The 18,230-nt window shown below is 37.0% G+C and overlaps 1 protein-coding gene across 4 annotated transcripts in view; it reads left to right on the top strand.

Annotated features, from left to right (window-relative positions):
• DLG2 (discs large MAGUK scaffold protein 2) overlaps window positions 1-18,230 on the top strand; it is a 1,763,217-nt gene that overhangs the window by 608,195 nt on the left and 1,136,792 nt on the right. The gene's annotated exons all lie outside the window — the stretch shown is intronic.

Genomic DNA, 18,230 nt, shown 5'->3' with positions numbered 1-18,230 from the left:
CCCTCACTTAGAGGAGAGTTCAGCAAAAAGGACATACAGAATTGATTTGTCAGGTATCAGGACTAGATTATTTCTTTCATGTTTCCATATTTCACTCTCCAGCAAGATCTTCTGAGAAAGTCTATAGGTAAACAACACAACTGAGTTCATTCTGCATTCAGAAAACTCTATTTGGTAGCAACATTTCAACTGCACTCTTGATAATGAGACAGAGATGCCCTGAGACACCATGGGGGTCTCAGTAACAAACCTGTTAAAGGACTGCGATGTAAAGAAACTCAGCAGGCTCAGATTCAGCATTTTTGTAATGTATTGTGTCCCTGCTACAGTGGTTTCCCTTGGAGACTGGAAAACAAACATTTTGAGCAAAGTGATGGTAACTTTTTCTTTCTCATGGTGGTTACACAGTAACCACACTAATAATCGTATTGTAGTGATAGAAACAACTAATAATCATATTATACCTGTCTTATAGCTGGTGTTTTTTGTAAAGATTTATTTATTTGAAAGGAAGAGTTTGAGATAGATAGAGAGAGGATTTTTTATTTTTCTAATTCGTGTATTTTTTATTGGGAAGGCAGATTTGCACAGAAAAGGAGAGTCAGGGTGAAAGATGTTTTGTCTGCTGATTCACTTCCTCAAATGGCCACAACGGCTGGAGCTGAGCTGATCTGAAGCCAGGAGCTTCCTCCAGGTTTCTGCACAGGGTCTTAAGGCTTTGGACCATCCTCCACTGCTTTTCCAGGTCATATGCAGGGAATGTGGGAAGTGGAGCTGTTGGGACACAAACCAATGTCTGTATGGATGCCAGTGCTGGCAGGTGGAGAATTATTTAGTGGACCTGTTGCACTGGCCCCAAGAGAGATTTCTGTCTGCGAATTCACAAATGACCATAAATGGCCAGATCCGGACAGCTTCAAAGCCAAAAATTAGAAACTTCTTTTGGATCTCCTGCATGGGTTGCAGGGATCTAGGTACTTGGACTATCATCATGTGGTTTCCTAGGTATATTAGCAGGGAATTGAATTGTAAGTGGAACAGCTGGGACTCAAACTAGTGCCTATTTGGGATGTTAATATCACAGGCAGCAGTTTAATGTGCTTTACCACAACACTGGCCTTGTATTTAGCTGTCCTTTAATGAATAATAGAGAACTATACATCTTTAATTTAATGACTATATATTAATACTGGGGGAGACATTTTACATATAGTATAGGAATATTTGTATTACATAATGACATACCAAGAAAAATAATGTAAATGAAAGAGAAAATGCATTGACAAGTGTGCGTTTGTAAGGGTATTCCCTAGAACAATGCATGTGTGTTATTCCCTGGTGGCTATTATTACAGCACAATGACCAAGATATTTCTGAAAGATGTGCATGTCTGCTTCATTCATATATTTCTTCAGTTAATAGTTTTTGACCCTGTGTTATGTTCCAAATGATGTGCAATATGTTGAACAGATTATAGGTTGGATGGAAGAATTTTAACCCTCTGAATCTTTGTACCAATGCTGAGATATGTGATAGAAGGAATGCCATAACCTATGGCCTGTTTTTGTGGGTTGGTTTGTTTAGTGTTCACAGGCTGCCTCCTCTGGGAAACCTGAGCTCTGTCATTCTGTCCTGTCATCTGGAGCTGGATGTTGTTTATTCATTTAAAAATCTCACAGAATTTTCAATGAACCCCTGCTAATTTCCTGTATGTTCTGTGATGTGTCTTCCACTAGTGAGAACCATCCTACAGTAGAGAACATTCTATTATGTATCACATGTTAATAAGAATTGGGGACACAAATGCCAATTAAGCATAGTCCTTTTGTTCATGAGGCATAGAATGTAACAAAGCAAATGCATATAAGATATATAATTATGCTAAGTGGAGTGATAGAAATATATTGTGTAAAGGAACTTTGGGATTTTAAAACATCTTCTATGCATTATGTGCAACAAAAACGATATGCACACAAAGGCACAGAAGACCAGAGCAGGTAATTAGTTTGTCTAGAGTAGGGACCCAATTAAAAATCAAATCAAATCAAATCATGGAAATCTACAGCAGCTTAGATTAAGACAGAGAGCAGCAGAAAAGGGAGTAAGGTGACTGATGTAGAAGCTACAGAATGGAGGAGCCCCTAAAGAAAACCTTACCAGAGAAGGCTGCATGAGCTTTAGCAGGAAAAGGGGCACACATTTAAAGCTTGGTATGAGAAATTGTTTCTCCTGTGTTTGTTTCTTGATTCTCCTTAGTTAACATCTTGGTGGTCACACACTTTAATTAGATTAGTTTGGATACCTAGTTGACAATCTTGATTTAAAAAAAAAATTCTTCCCCAGCAAAGCCATTACTCTTCAAAAGCCAGAGCAGTGCCAAGACTTACTTTAGAGAATTCTTCTGGCCCATGGGGCCCTAATTAAAGGAAGATCTGAACAAAAAAGACAGCTTTGCCTATGTTTCTGAACCTAGGGAGGTGGTATCCCAGAGAGATTTAGAATGCTGATTTAACTCTGTGTCTGCACTGGTACTTTTGAGGAGTTTTCAATAACTCTGCCTTATCGCTGTTACAATGCAAGTATCCAATGGAAGCAAACCAGTTCAAGGGGAGAAATGCTTCAGAGGATTCTGTCTCTGTCTCAGTGGGACTTCAGTCATTTTGCACATGCAGAAGGCCCACGATGGGGTAATGTTTTATTAGGAATATCAATGTTTACATGACTGGCAGGCAGAACAGAATATTTTGAGATTAGTGCCTTTAGAAGCTTGTGATAAACCTATGAGCCACCATGTCACTTCTAATAATCTTTTCTTGCTCTGTTTGGTTGGTAATTTGTAGAATGTCACAAATTAGAGTTAATAATGTGTGGCTTACACTTTATGTATAATAAATTTCAATAAGCAACCTATATTTTGCTAGGTTATGCTATTTCAGAGTTCTCACTCTGGTCAGGGGTTAACCCAAATATCTTTATAGGGTGCTCATTGTGAACCTGGTTTTATCAATCTTAGTTTTTATTATAAAATTGAAATTTAGAGAAATTATAGGTTATATCACTTATTTTTTCAGATAAATGGTTGATATGAGATAAAGACCCCAGTACTTTAAAGACTGATAAAGTTAAGTAAGTTTTCAATTTCAAGTTTACAATGAATGATGACAATGTATTTTTATCTTTAAAAAAAGGCAGTTCTCCGAGTGTTTCTTCACTCAAAAACACTGGAAGCAATAGCAGATTAGTAGCTATGACTATTATAAATACCTTCAGTCTGATCTGTAAATGGCGCATACTTGTAAAAAGGCTTGGCAATTTTCAAAGTATCTGATTTCCAAGAAAAGTGCTGATTCTAGGTCTGAGGTGACAAAAATATAACATAAGTCTGGGGAATCTCATTATGTCAGAAAACACAAATGAATTATCATGTTAAAAGGACCCAGAAGTCAAGTGCTTCTACCAACAAAATCATGATCTGAGAATTATATAATAATGGCAATGGATTATGCCATAGCAAATATGTTCAAATCCATGATTTCAAAAGAATGATATTTAAAGATCACGCCATAGTTTGCTTTGGATTAGGTATAGAAATCTATTTATTTGGGGGAAATAAGGATGGCAAAATAGGCTAAGCACACATGATACAGACAGAGATTCATTACCCAGAGTGAAACATAGACGACAGATTCCAGGAAATGGGAGAGGGCAGGCTAACAGCAGAGGGGCACCTGGAGACCAGTGGACACGGGGAAGCAGCAAAGATAACAGAGTAGTATTGCAGTGAGTACATACCCCACTGGCAGTTAGCAAGTGATTTGAGTTCCACCAGCAGACAGGTGGAAAGAGAAGATCACCAGGTACTAAGGAGGTGAACCCAGGCAAAGATCCAGCTGGGAGCAGAGACAGAGCAGCAGACCTCAATTGGCAATGCAAAAACAGGGTGAATTTCACAGCCCAGACCCCACCAATGCCACATTTTGTGTAGTGAGTCAAAGGCTGTAGGACTAGAAGGACAACAGCAAACTGTGCATGTGCTAAGCTGTGAGTAAACTCATTTCTGGTTCAGTGTATTGCACTGGTCCCACAGGAAAAATAGTATCAACGTGACATGTTAAAGGTCCCACCCAAAATAGTTCTGGATAGTCCACCAGTGCCATATCTGGGACTGAAAGGATAACAGTGAGCTGTACATGTGCTAGGCTGGGAGCAAACTCAATTTCAGCTGAGTGCACTGCACTGGTCCCATGGGGAAAATAGTACTGACTTGTTTATCCTACATGGTCCAGATAACCCTCAGACCTAAGAGCCAGGAGGTTCTGTCAAAATCAGCACAAATAACAACCTAGTTATTTAAGATACCTAGTGTCTCCCTAATCCTGGGAACTGCCTGAACTGGAAGTGGGACATTACATAGGCAACGGTGCAGCCACAGCATGGGATTATGGGAGATGGAAGTGGTGAGCCAGGAGCTGGAGCTACAGAAACTATAGTGGAAGCCTAACACAAGAGTCCAGGTAGGTACTCACTGGAGAGAGTGGCACAAGGGACTACAAATGAACTACTTTCCAAACACATTCAGTAAAATTGAGCTGTAGACCTGTTGGTGACACAGCTTAGAAACCTGCCCCAAGGAGAAGAATTTGCTAACCAAAAATACAATGACCAAGAGTGAAACAAGAGACAGAAGCACAGTGAATATTACTGAAGACTTCTATGCAAAGAAAAAAAGTCTTTGCTAACCTCAGATTCAACTGAGCAATACATCAAGAAAATAGGGGATAAAGAACTTTAAAAAACTTATATAAAGCTTCTTATCAACAATGAAAATCACATACAAGAATTTAAGGAACATGTCATACAGGAAGTAGCAATACTGAAACAAAATCAAGCAGAGTTATTAGAAATGAAGGATACAATGAAGCAAAATAAAAACTCAGTGGAAAGCCTCAATAGTGAAATGAATGAGGCAGAAGAAAGAATCTCAGAATTGGAAGATATCTCTTGTCACAATGATGAAACAATGAAAAAGCTGGAAGAGGACCTGAGTTGAACTAAGAAAAGCAATCAAGAATTAAGGGACACAATTAAAAGACTTAATGTATGGGAGTTCCAGGAAGTGCAGAAAGAGAAGCTGAGTTTAAAGATATATTCAATTAAATAATAAATGAAAACACCCTTAATATGAAGAAAGAATTAGGAGACAACATACAGAAGAGGCACAAAACTCCCAATAGAGTTGACAAAAAATGATCTTCACCACAATACATGATAATCAAGCTCTCTTCGGTCAAACATAATGAAAAGATCCTGGAATGTGCATGCAAGAAAAATCAATTGAGATATAGAGGAATGGCAATTAGATCCACAAGTGATCTCTCACGGGAAACTCTACAGGCTGGAAGAGAATGAAATGACATATTCCAGATTCTAAAAGAAATTGTCAGTCTGGAATAACATACCCAGCAAAGCTTTCCTCTGTCTTTGAAAATGAAGGAAAATTCTTCCACAGTAGTAAAGAAAAGCTCAAAGAATATGCCTTTCCAAATCTGCCCTACAAATGATCCTTAAAGATGTTCTCTTGACAGAGAAAAGTAGTAGTATCTACCAAAACCAAAGGTAAATATGGAGATGATCCCAGTAAAAATAACAACAGAAGACTAAATCAAACAATGAACAACCGATTTTTAAAATGACAGGACTACATTGCTACCTCTTGATATTACCCCTGAATGTAAATGGCCTAAACTCATTGAACACTATAAATTAGTGAACTGGATGCAAGAAGAAAGCTCATGTATGCTGCCTACAGGAGACACATCTTACCCACAAAAGTGTGCAGAAACTGTATCACATGGATTTTGATGTTTGGGTTTTTATTTTCATTTCTTCAAAACAGACTTTTTGCTCATATTAAATTATTCACTGACTATTAGGTCATATAGAAGCATCATTTTCTTCAAGAAGGTTCTTGATTTTCATTTCTTCAGCAACACATTAGTCATTCAATAGCATGCTATATAACTTCATGGTGTTGTACATTTCTATTTTTCATCCTGTTGTTTGATTTTGTTTTGTAGCTTTTCATTTAAAGGGATGTATGCTAGCTGTGCAATAAAGACTATTTTATCCAGATGCAAAAAATACAATGCAGTATGCATCTCTAATTGCAGATCAAAGATGGACTCCCAATGAAAATGTTAAATATCTTTTGACAATAGGTTGCTGGATTCTGCCATTGTCCATGCTCGCAATGTCAGGACACACTTAAATAGCCAAATGATAGACTAATGAAGAACTATACTACTATACTATCATAATAATATAGGGGAAATCAGTGACTGGAGGTGGGGATGGGGGACTAGAAGAGGGGGTAAGGGAAGTCCCAGAGACTATGGAACTGTATCATAATCTAATTTTAACAACAAAAAATATTATTTATTTTGAAAAAATATGAAGAAGAGCAAAATATTTACCCTATTAGCTATATACAAATTGAAATGTAAAGATTGCCAAATAACTGAAAGGACATTTCTGCTTCAGAAAATTTCCCTTAAAATCGTTGAAGAATGATAGAATATTACTATTTTCATTGAACAGACCTAGAAAATAAAATTCATTGGATGTAACATCATAGTGGGAGACACTTAGATGCTAAGTGACTTCTGATGGATGTATAAGTTATAAACAATAAGGGAATCTTTCTGAAACAACTCTTAGTTGATTGAAAATAATGTTTCATACATAGGAGGAAAAAAATGAAAATACAGGATATTACAGAATGTAAGTGCAGCTTTTATATATAAGGAGGAGGATTATGCCCAAAGTATGCTGGTGTTAGCAGGATATAGAAAATGAGGAAAATTCTTTGGGGGGAAACTAAAACCAATTGTTGCTACTTCTGAAGCAACAATATAAGGTCACATAGCACTGAAAGTGATTCATGTGCTTCAGTACTTCACATTCAACGGTACGTAGAAGATTCCAAACTCTGACGTTCAAATAAATAAATACATCTTTAAAAACATGTAGTTATCCCTATCCAAAACTTGTTTTCAATAGAGATTAAACAAACACAATGACATACCTGAGATTCCAACAGAAGAACTGACACATTCAGGTTAACATAGTAGGCAAATGACTGAATCAAAACTCAAGTTTAATGTCATTTCTACCACTAAGGCTTCTTAAGTTGAAACACACGAATCCTCAACATATGATAACCGAGTCTCAGTTATTCTCTGAGTGCTGTAAAGATATGTGTAGGTAATTGGAATTATTCACTACAATTAGAATGTTTACTAATTTTAATAGGTCTTGAATGTTGTGTTAGAATATCAAAGGTTTAAAAACTTTAAGGTATATGGTGATTTTTCAAAATATTATTAGAGATAAATATTACCTAAAGTTACATTTCTCTCCTTTCAAACATTTATCTCTTTCATTACTAATCCTCCTTCCTAATCCATAGCCAATAGTATTTCAGATTGGAGGGACAATTGTAATGTCATAATAATGGGAGATGGCACCTGAGCTGGACCACTTGTGGGATTTTCTGATTTATAGGGGCATTAATGGTACCTCCTTAAGTATTCATTTCTCATCTTGGTTGTTAGGAATCACTCCAAGATCTGTGGCCTGTGATAGTGCTCGCAGAATCTTCCTGTATGACAAGCCTCTAGATGGCATGGTTTTTCTTGATTCCTTCTCTAGCTCTGTCATATACTCATTTTGTGGCTTGGCCCCTACCTTCTGCCACCTTTGCTTTGTGATCATCATAAAAGTTGAGGGGATAGGCTTGGATGCTTTCAACTTGGGTTTGCCAAAAATTGAGAGCATGAGTGGAATCATCGGCTTCTTTTTTACGCAACCTGCCTGCAAAGAGGGACTCTTCTCTAAATCTCCAAACCACTGTAAACCTAAGTACTCCTCGTTACCATTTTTGTCTCAACAGTATTTAACAAGTTGGCAATCTCAAATTTCTCTATTCCTAAAATAGGAATAATGATATATCAAAAGGTGGGTAACAGGGATTAAATAACATGATTTCTTTTTAAAGTGTTATTTTTTTTTTTATTTGGAAGGTTGACAGAGAGTGGACGGAGAGAGATCTTCCATCTGCTTGTTTACTGCTCAAATGGCTGCAGAGGCCAGTCATGAGCTGATCTAAAGCTGGGAGCCTGGAGCTTCCTCCAGGTCTAGTCTGTGGGTACAGAGTCCCAAGGACTTAGCCAGCATCTCTTGCTTTCCCTGGCCAAAGAGAACTGGATTCAAAGTGGGGTACCCAGGACATGAACTGGTGCCCAAATAGGATGCCAGCACTGCAGAATGGAGGTATATTCTACTATGCCATTGTGTGGGCCCCAAGTAAAATATTGTTTATAAATGTTCTGGAATATTTAAAATAGCACAGTGGGCCCCGGCGCAGTAGCCTTGTAGCTAAAGTCGCATGCATCAAGTTCCCTGGATGGAGTTAGTTCTAATTCCAGTGGCCCTGCTTTCCAACCAGCTCCCTTCTTGTGGCCTGGGAAAGCAGTTGAGTATGGCCCAAAGCCTTGGGACGCTGCACCCACATAGGAGATGCTGAAGAAGCACCTGGCCTTTGATCGCCTCAGCTGCAGCTGTTGGGGTCGCTTGGGGAGTGAATCATCAGATGGAAGATCTTCCTCTCTGTCTCTGCTCCTCTCTGTATATCTGACTTTACAATAAAAATAATAATAAAAAAACTTTAAAAAAATCATAATGATCGTTATTATTTTGTTATTTTATCCTTATGTATTAGGCCAGAACCCAAAACAAAGGTTTGAATATAATAGAAACTTAGTAAGTATTTAATCAAGGAAGGGAATCTGCTTAGAATGTGGTCCTTTGTGCTGCTAAAATGTCAGCAACAAACAGCAAGAAAACCTTAACTACCTTTTCACTCTGTACACAGCTATTTCACAGAAGAAATCATTTTAGTATGTGATAGCTTTTATAATGATATTTTAAAAGGTACATGCTATCTAAAGAAACTAGACCAAGTTTCTGAATGATATTTGCTGCTAGGTATTTGTCTACCCCTGTTTTATATTTATATGCTGTGCCCCATCCACATTAGTTAGTTCCAAACTAAGAATGAAATTATTTGGAAAGCAACACATTAGGCTCTCATGAACTGTAGCTTGGCAGTCAATGAAGTGTTCTCTCTCTTTCTTTACAATCACAGAGTAAAGCACTTCACGATTCAAAGCCTGACTCTATTCTTTTATTGCACTGGCTCTTTTTATTTATTTATTTATTTTTTAGGCTACTTAGGAGTCTGAAGAATTAAGCAGTTGCCATCTAGTGGGGAAAAAGTATAATGACATGTGGGAAGCTCAGTACAAAACGTGTTCATTAACAGCAATGCATGTATCTAGCAAAGAAACATTAAATTCACTCACAAGTAGTTGTAATTCTGATATATATGGTGCTAAATTAATATCTGGCATCCATAAAGAATCGTCTCAAATCTTAAACATTTTGGATCAAAATGCAAAAGAAAACTAAAACCATTGAAAGATGACACAACATTCATATTATGAGAACTGCAGCAATACTAAATATTAATGAGAATGTATTACTGATTTGGAATTCATATGCATTACTGACTGGAATGCAAACTGGTACCTCTGCTCTGAGACACAGCTTAGTGACATCTTCTAAGATTCTACATAAATATAACATAAACCCAGCAATTATGTAATCAGGCACTTATTCAAAGAGCAGTGAAAAGTATATCTTCACCCAATACCTGAGCGACAATGAGTGCAGTAGTCTTATCCATGATCATCAATAGCTAGAAACAGTGTTAACTGTCTCTCAGTTGTGGCTCATCCACACGATGGAATGCTTCAAAGCTTAATAAGAAAATGAACGTAACAGCACGAATGGCTCCTAATTGTATTAGGCTAACTGAAAGAAAGGAGATTCAAATGACATTGTACAAATTGTACAAATGATATTGTACGATTTCACTAATATTTCCAAGAAGTCCCGCTTGTTTCTAACATTTGTAGATATGTGTGTGTTTCATCTCTGGCTTCCTGTTACTTCCTCTATGACAACAGATCTGCTAAGTAATGTCCTAGGTGGTAAACACATTAATGAATAACATTTTAATTTTGTATCATATTTTACCAACTGTTTTTATTGACATTTACTCCACTGCCCAGATAGCCAGGTTAGGTAGTTATTGCTGATTCAAATATCCTGTACTGTCAGGTAAGTTAGGTGGTTTTAAATTTCATTTCTTTATTTGTGAAGTGGTATTAAACAAGTAAATAATGATACATATTTATGAAAATTTTATTACTGCTTTGACATTAAATATACAGTGCGGAGTTAAGTCATTTCATGTTGGGAATCAAAGGCTTTTTTTTTTTAACTCAGAAATAAGCACTACCATGGAAAACAAGTCATAAACTCTGGCGTGATATAATGCCTCAGGCCAAAACAGGCACAAATCAGCAATAAAGACATCTTAGGAAGAGAAGGGAATGGTTTGTGTGTATATTTTTCTCAGTTACACACACATAAACATGTTATTAGCCTGAGAAAAATCCACTTTCTCGTTTCATAGATGAAATAAAGAAGGATGGAAAAGATAGTTTTCTGTCTTTTAAAGTTTTATTCATTTATTTGAAGCACCAAGTTGCAGGAAGACAGAATCCAGAACAAGAGAGAGTGAGTGAGAGATCGTCCATCTGCTAAATCACTTCCCAAATAGCTGCAGTGGCCTGAGCTCGGCAGATCCACAGCCATAAGTGAGCAGCTTCTTCCTGATCTCCTACGTGGATGGAGTAGCCCAAGCACATGGGCCACTGCTCTCCTAAGTACACATCAGTGAGCTGGGTCAAAAGTGGAGCAGCTGGGACTCTGTCTGGAACACATATGGGATGCCAGCAACACAGGCGACAGATTTACCTGCTACACCACAGTGCTGATCTCCAAATCGTTAGGAGAAGGGGCAGGATTTGAACTTCAAAATAAGTCCTCCTTTATAATTCTTGTTCCATCGCATCAGCACTGTATTTCTAAGGCAGACATGGGTTTACTATGCACTGAAATGATCTGCTATTTGATATAGTAGATTGCCTGTCACAAAAAAAAAAAAAAAACAAGATTTTGAGGAAAGGCCAAAAGGAAAAGAATTCATGTTCCTACATGCCCAGCACAAGTTAATTGCAGAAAGGTTTTCATTGGATTTTGGAGTCCTGTCATGAATATAAACTACCTACTCTTGAGGCCACTTTACAGTTATTGTGTAAGCAACACTTCTGATTCTTCAAACATCCCTTTTTGCAGTCAGCCTTTTGCCTGGGTTACCTTTGGTAAGTTTTATTCGCTTCAAGATTCCCAGTAGAATCAGTTATCACAATCAATCATTTATTACCAGATAATTCAGGAAGCCGGTTTTGAGTGAAGCAAAAAAATAAATTCCATTAACATAAATTTCAGGTTTTAAAAAAATTTAGTAATATGAAGAGAACAGGTCTCGTGTGTTCCTTAGATCCAGTTGTAAGACAGACACTTTCCTCACTTCCCAACTTCCTCCTAATCACTCCCTCCACACTCTTAATGCATTTTCCAAAGACATAACTGAAATTCATACTATATTCATAGGCTTAATTTGACACCAACCAGTTATTCAACAAGTAAAAATTAGGAAGGTCACAGTTCCACAGGAGTATCAGCAAAAGCTAAAAGCAATAAACATATCCAAATGATCCATTTAATTCCTATGCATTTTTTGTAGTCTGTATTAATGATCACTTACTAGAGAAAACATATTTATCTTTTTGAGACTGGCTTATTTCACTGAGAGTAATGGCTTGCAGCTGTATCCATTTTATTGTGAAAGACGTGGTTTCATTGTTTTTTTTTTCAAGGAATACCCAAAATGTATATAAATCAGTCTTTAGCTAGTCATCAGTTGATGGACATCTGGATTAATTCTATATACATACTACTTTTTGTGAACTGAGCTGCAACAAATGTGAAGGTACAAATAACTCTTTCATTTGCTGATGTCATTTCATTTGAATAAATCTCCAGGAGTGGGATAGTTGGCTCACATAAATGTATTTTCATATCTATGAGAAAGCTTCATACTGTCTTCAGTTATGATCATATTAGCTTATATTCCCACAAATAGTATATTAGTATCCCTTTTCTGATACATAACACTAGCATTTATTGTTTGTTTTTTTTTTTTTTTAATTTTTGGATGACAGCCATGCTGAGTTAAAGTGGAACTTCACTCATGGGCGTTTTTATTTGCATTTCCCTGATGACTAATGATCCTGAGCAGTTAGTCATGTGTCTATTGGTCATTTGTATTTCCTCATTTGAAAAATGCCTGTCAATATCTTCTATTCTTAACTGGATTGTTGTTTTGTTGCTTTTAATTTTTAGCTCCCTATATATGCAGGATATTAGCTCTTTATCAGATGTCCAGTTTGCAAATATTTTCTCCCTTTCTGTAGGTCACCTCTTCGCTTTGTGAAGTGTTTTCTGTGGTGTGCAGAAGCTTCTTGGCTTAATCTAATCACATTTGTTTATTTGTCATTGTCTATATTTCTGGGGTCTTTTCCATGAAGTCTTACCTATGATAATATTCTGCAGTTTCCCTGACATTTTCCTCTAGTAATTTGATGGGATTGGGTCCTACATTTGAATCTTTGATCCATTGTTAGTTGAGTTTTATATTAAGTGGAAGATGGGGATCTAATTTTTGCACAAATTCACTTTTCCTGACACCATTTGTTGAATAGACTGATATTTAGTAACGTGCTTCAACACACACAACCAGTCAACCATGAAATAACTTTGCCTTTGAATCTTTCTGAATAACAATCCTATGTTCTATATAACGTGAATTTGTCAATTTTTTATTTCTCTTGAATAGTGTATTTTTAATCACTGTATTTGAATAAATGTTATATTGAAATCACATATACAACAGATTAATCTCCAAAAGCAAGTACTATGTGACGGTACCTTAAAAGTTTCATGGAAAATGAAATTAGAAGACAAACTTATTTTATTATAAGACATTTTTTAAATCCATGTGAAGGTTGTTTGTGAAGTGAACTGAGAATATGTCATTGAAAAAATAGTTTTGATAAGAAATAAAGGAGAACAGGAGAACAAAATGACATAGGGTGGCTAAGGTGCAAAGTATCATTGTGTTCCTAAAACTATATCGTGAAACACATGAAATTAGTTCACCTTATGTAAGTAAAATAATTTTTTAAAAGCTAATTATAATTTATGGTATGAGAACCTATGCACCACTTTCATGTATTTTTCACCAAAATAAACATCTCTCAATTCCATTTTTCACAAACTTTTTGATTTACTCTTGTATACTAGGTCTTGTGCAATGTTAGAGTATTATTATATTTAAAATGCAAAAAGGTTAGTGTTACAGTGAGTTAGGTACCATCACTCCATTGTTAAAAGAAACTTGAGATAAAATTAATTGATCAGTTTTCCAGAGTTATCCAAGCAATCAGGTAATGCTGGGAGTTCAAAGCCAGCTAGGAATTCCATAGTCTATGCTTTACATAATTGAATGCGGGTGGCTATTTGAATCCAGCAAATCTAATTTTAGATATCAGTTGCTCCCAAAGTTAACCATCATCACCTTTATTTTTTTATCATTACTTATAAAGACATCTTATCTCTCATACTAACTCACAAGAATCTTGAAGAAATGCACTACTTCGATTTAAGTCTTTACTCTTCCATTTCCCCTGTCTAGTTGATTACCCAGTACTTTGTAGGGATTCAGTAAAGTGTCTGAATAGAATGAAAGCACTGAAGTTGTAAATGATTTGAAATTACACAGAATGTAAGTGTGATCCAGACAGTTAAATCATTTGTCATCTCTTCATTTAATGGTAATTTTCCTATGATGCTCAATGGTAATTTACTTATGATGTTCTCTGCTTTATGTAAGTTGCTGAACTGGTTGGTATTCAACATTATGATATCCTTCCATACTTTCATTCTAATTTAATAATTCTCTGGCCAGACCAAATGCTAAAATTTTGCATGTTACACCCCTGATAGCTATTGGCAGGTGATAATAATCAAAAGAAAACAAAGACAAGGTAACTACACTCACAAAAGTTCAAGTAAAATTAAAAGTACTATTGTGATAAGAAAACTACTATATCTACAGTACTGTCATAGTGGATATTAGAATCACATGTTCTAATGTATCTATGGAAAAGCACCTCTGATGAGAACTGGGATGCAAAGAACCTGATCAGTCCTTCCATCATAGAGACTCGGTTCTCACCTGTGAAGGTTAAAATTATTCTACTGTTTTATGGGATTAATGGCCTCCTATAAGTAACACTATTTAACTATTAATCTTCCCAGTGTTCTTGCATCCTCTGTTGGATCTGTCAATACTAAGTTGAATGATGTTCAAGAACCCTACAGAAGGAACATCACACTTCATTGAATGCCTACTGAAGTGAACTGAAGGAGGTGTGAAAATGAAAGTTAATGTCTTTTTAAAGAGCATTCACGTTTCTTTATGAACAATTGTTGTTATGTGGGTCAAAAAACTCAGAGAAATGTCATCAAGAAAAGGTGATGTTTGACATAATAGTACAAACTTATTTCATGAGTGAGGGAAGGCATCAAGGAATAGAATTTCTCCTCAAAAGTTCTTTTGACCACTGTAGGAAAACAACTTCATACTGAAGTGGCCTGGTACTTGAACAGCTTAATTCTGTGAATTATTTTTGCCTTTTTTTTAAAAAAAAAAAAGGTTTATTTTATTTTATTTTTTATTGGAAAAGCAGATATGCAGAGAAGCAGATGGAGATACAGAGAGAAAGATCTTCCCATCTGCCAGTTCACTCTCCAAGCTGATCTGAAGCCAGGGGCCAGAAGCCTATTCCAGATCTCCCGCACAGGTGCAGGGTCCCAAGGCTTTGGGCATCCTCTGATGCTTTCCCAGACCACATGGAGAGAGCTGGATGGGAAGTGGAGCAGTCAGGACACAAACTGGTGCCCATAAGGGATTTTGGGCAAGGGGAGGAATTATCATTATGGGCCCTTATTTTTGCCTTTTAACTTTGATACATTTATAGTACAATTATAAAGAATGAATTACTTAAACATCTTTAAAAACAAGTGAGGTGCGGGCCCGGCGCGGTGGCGCAAGTGGTTAAAGGTCCTCGCCTTGCACGCCCGGGATCCCATATGGGCGCCGGTTCTAATCCCGGCAGCCCCGCTTCCCTTCCAGCTCCCTGCCTGTGGCCTGGGAAGGCAGTTGAGGACGGCCCAAGGCTTTGGGAACCTGCACCCGCGTGGGAGACCCGGAAGAGGCTTCGGATCGGCATAGTATCGACCCGTTGCGCTCACTTGGGGAGTGAATCATCGGACGGAAGATCTTCCTCTCTGTCTCTCCTCTCTGTATATCTGCCTTTCCAATGAAAAAAAAATAATAAAAATAAATCTTAAAAAAAAAAAAAAACAAGTGAGGTGTTGCAAAGTAATTTCCATATTGGACTGAGACAATAGCAAGGCAGTTATGTATACATACTTTCTGGCTCAGGTATTCATATTGTTGCCATAGGCTTTATGATTCACCCAACAGAAACTGAAAAAATTATTTTTAGTTTTACACAGATTTTTTAATTCCTATGTGATAGGATATTATCCAAAGATGGTGATTATATACTCTGGAAAAGTGAAGGAACAGGAACTGTTCTATTCAACTCAAGAAACACTTATTGAACACATTTGGGTATAGTATACAGTCTGTTTTAGGCTTTAGGAGAGATTCCCAAAGATTCTTCAGCCAAGTTTAATGCTTGCTATAAACTTATAATGCTACACATACTTCTTGTGAATCAAATTTGAATTACACCATAAGGACAAAAAATGATGCATAATGCAAAATGTGTAAAGGACTGTGGAAGTTTAGGAAAAATATCACTCTACATTATACAGTAGCCAATATTAAACATTATTTTCAGATATACCGTTGTGTTCCATACAATTCTACATGGAATGTCTTTCTATGGACTGTAGAATTATTTGCTCTAAGTTCAGGTCCCACGTGTTTGAAATGGAGACATTCAGAGTATCTGCCAGACAGGATACTTGTGAAGATTAAGTTAGCTTAATTAGTTTGGAACTATAGCTTATAGGCCCAGTACAGTAGCCTAATGGCTAAAGTCCTTTCTTTGCATATTCCAGCATCCCGTATGAGTGCCAGTTAATGTCCCAGCCACTCCACTTCCCATCAAGCTCCCTGCTTGTGGCCTGGGAAAGTGGTAGAGGATGCCCCAGGACCTTGGGACCTTGCACCCATGTGGGAGACCTGAAAGAGGCTTCTGGCTTTGGATCGGCTCAGTTCCAGCTGTTGTGGTCACTTGGGGAGTGAACCAGGAGAGGAAAGATCTCTCCTCTCTGTAAATCTGACTTTCCAATAATAAAGAAAAAATCTTAAAAAAAAAAACTGTGCTTACACAAAATCAGCACTTTATATCTGTGCAGCCATTGGTGTTATGGGACCCTGAATATTGAGAACAACTGCAGTACTGTGTGATTGAAGGAGAGGTGCGACACCTTTATACAACATTTGCAGTAGGGGTAAACATTTGCAGTAGGGGTACAAAAAGGTTCATGGCAAGTATTGCTGGAAGGAATATGGTAAAGAGAAGCATTGTAAGGAAGAGTTTAAATCAGTAGTGTTTAACACCAGGACATTTAGCTCCCTTCCTCTCCATACATGCTGTCAGCAGAGAGCCAAGTAATTGAAGATATTTTGGAAAGAAATCCTCTTGAAAATAATTGAATTGGGAGCCAATTCAGTGGTGATATAAAAACAAATTTCTAGTTTGAATGTTGACTGAAAAGGGAACAACCTGCAAGAATCCTAGATAGACCCTTCAGTAACTTTAAGTAAGATTTTTATAATAAATTCTTCTAACTTAGATTCCATAATGGGATATTAAGTAATACAATGAAAATCTTTCCTTGGCTTGTTGCTACTAGGTTCTCTGCTGCCACCACCAACAGTTTCCTCTATTCAAAAAGAGACTTGAAGTGCTTAAATTATTTGGCTATAGTTCATAAAATGTAAGTGTTGCAGGTTTTGTAGATTAGGTAATATAATGGTGTCAAAACTCATTCTAAAAAGTTTTGATTCAGTGAAATGACTATTTTATCTCTGGTATGCAACTGAATGTTTATTTTATCCATGCCACTTTTTTTTTCCTGAGTGAGAAAACAATTGAGAGGTAAGGGTGAGTAGGAGCAGAAGCACATGAAGGGATTTATGTGGCTTCAAATGGGAAGGGCAAGAAACAGCATGCTTCACCATGGCAGAGATGATGAAGGCAAGCCACACTGTTGATCATAGGGACATATATGAAGAGAGACGCAAATATTAGGACTGAGAAACAAATGACCAGGCAACGTTAAGCTAATTGCAGAGAAGTTGCAAGAGTGTCAGAGAGGACTTATGAGACAAGCCCAGACTCAGCAACATGAAGAAGCCCGGTTTATTTGGGGGGAAGGAAGACCCAGTTTCTTTAGGACATGTCCAAGTAAATTACTATTCCTGACCTTGAGGAGCTCTGAGCTCCTCAAAGAAGGTAACTAGAATACTTGGTGATTCATTGAATATTCTTTCTTTTTAAAAATAAGAGTGGAACTCTTTAAGTGTAAGTGTTGGAACTTTGCTAATGTGGCATCATTAATAGCAGAAATAGTTCCTCTTGAACAGGATTTATCCAGATAAAGGAGGGGAGACAAGTCAGACAGAAACATAATTCTCAAAGGGGGAATGACATGTCTTTGAGGGCCCTGGGCAAGAGAGGATTTTTTTTAAGTGAAATATTTTCCTCAAATGTTACAGTAAATTCAACAATTTTTTCAAGAACTGTTTCATGTATCCTAGATATTTGTTAATACCTGCTCTCTTAGGACTCTGTACAGCTTCCATTATACCTCTTCAAATGCTCTATTACAATTGCCTACTTGTAAGATTTCCCACTGTGAATACTCTGTGGGAAGGAAAAAAATCACCATTTCTGTGTTTTATTTCTACTGCCTGGTTCACTAGCAAGGAAGCCAACATTCAATAAATATTTGTTAAGTAAATAGATGAATGACTAAATGAATGGGTACAGGTCCTCAAATGTGAAATTTATTATGACATTGAATAGCGGGGT

The sequence above is a fragment of the Ochotona curzoniae genome, unplaced genomic scaffold, assembly GCF_017591425.1.
Source record: "Ochotona curzoniae isolate NIBS_2020 unplaced genomic scaffold, NIBS_Ocur_1.0 scaffold_3223, whole genome shotgun sequence".
Classification (NCBI taxonomy): domain Eukaryota; kingdom Metazoa; phylum Chordata; class Mammalia; order Lagomorpha; family Ochotonidae; genus Ochotona; species Ochotona curzoniae.
This window is presented reverse-complemented; position numbering and strand designations above follow the sequence as displayed.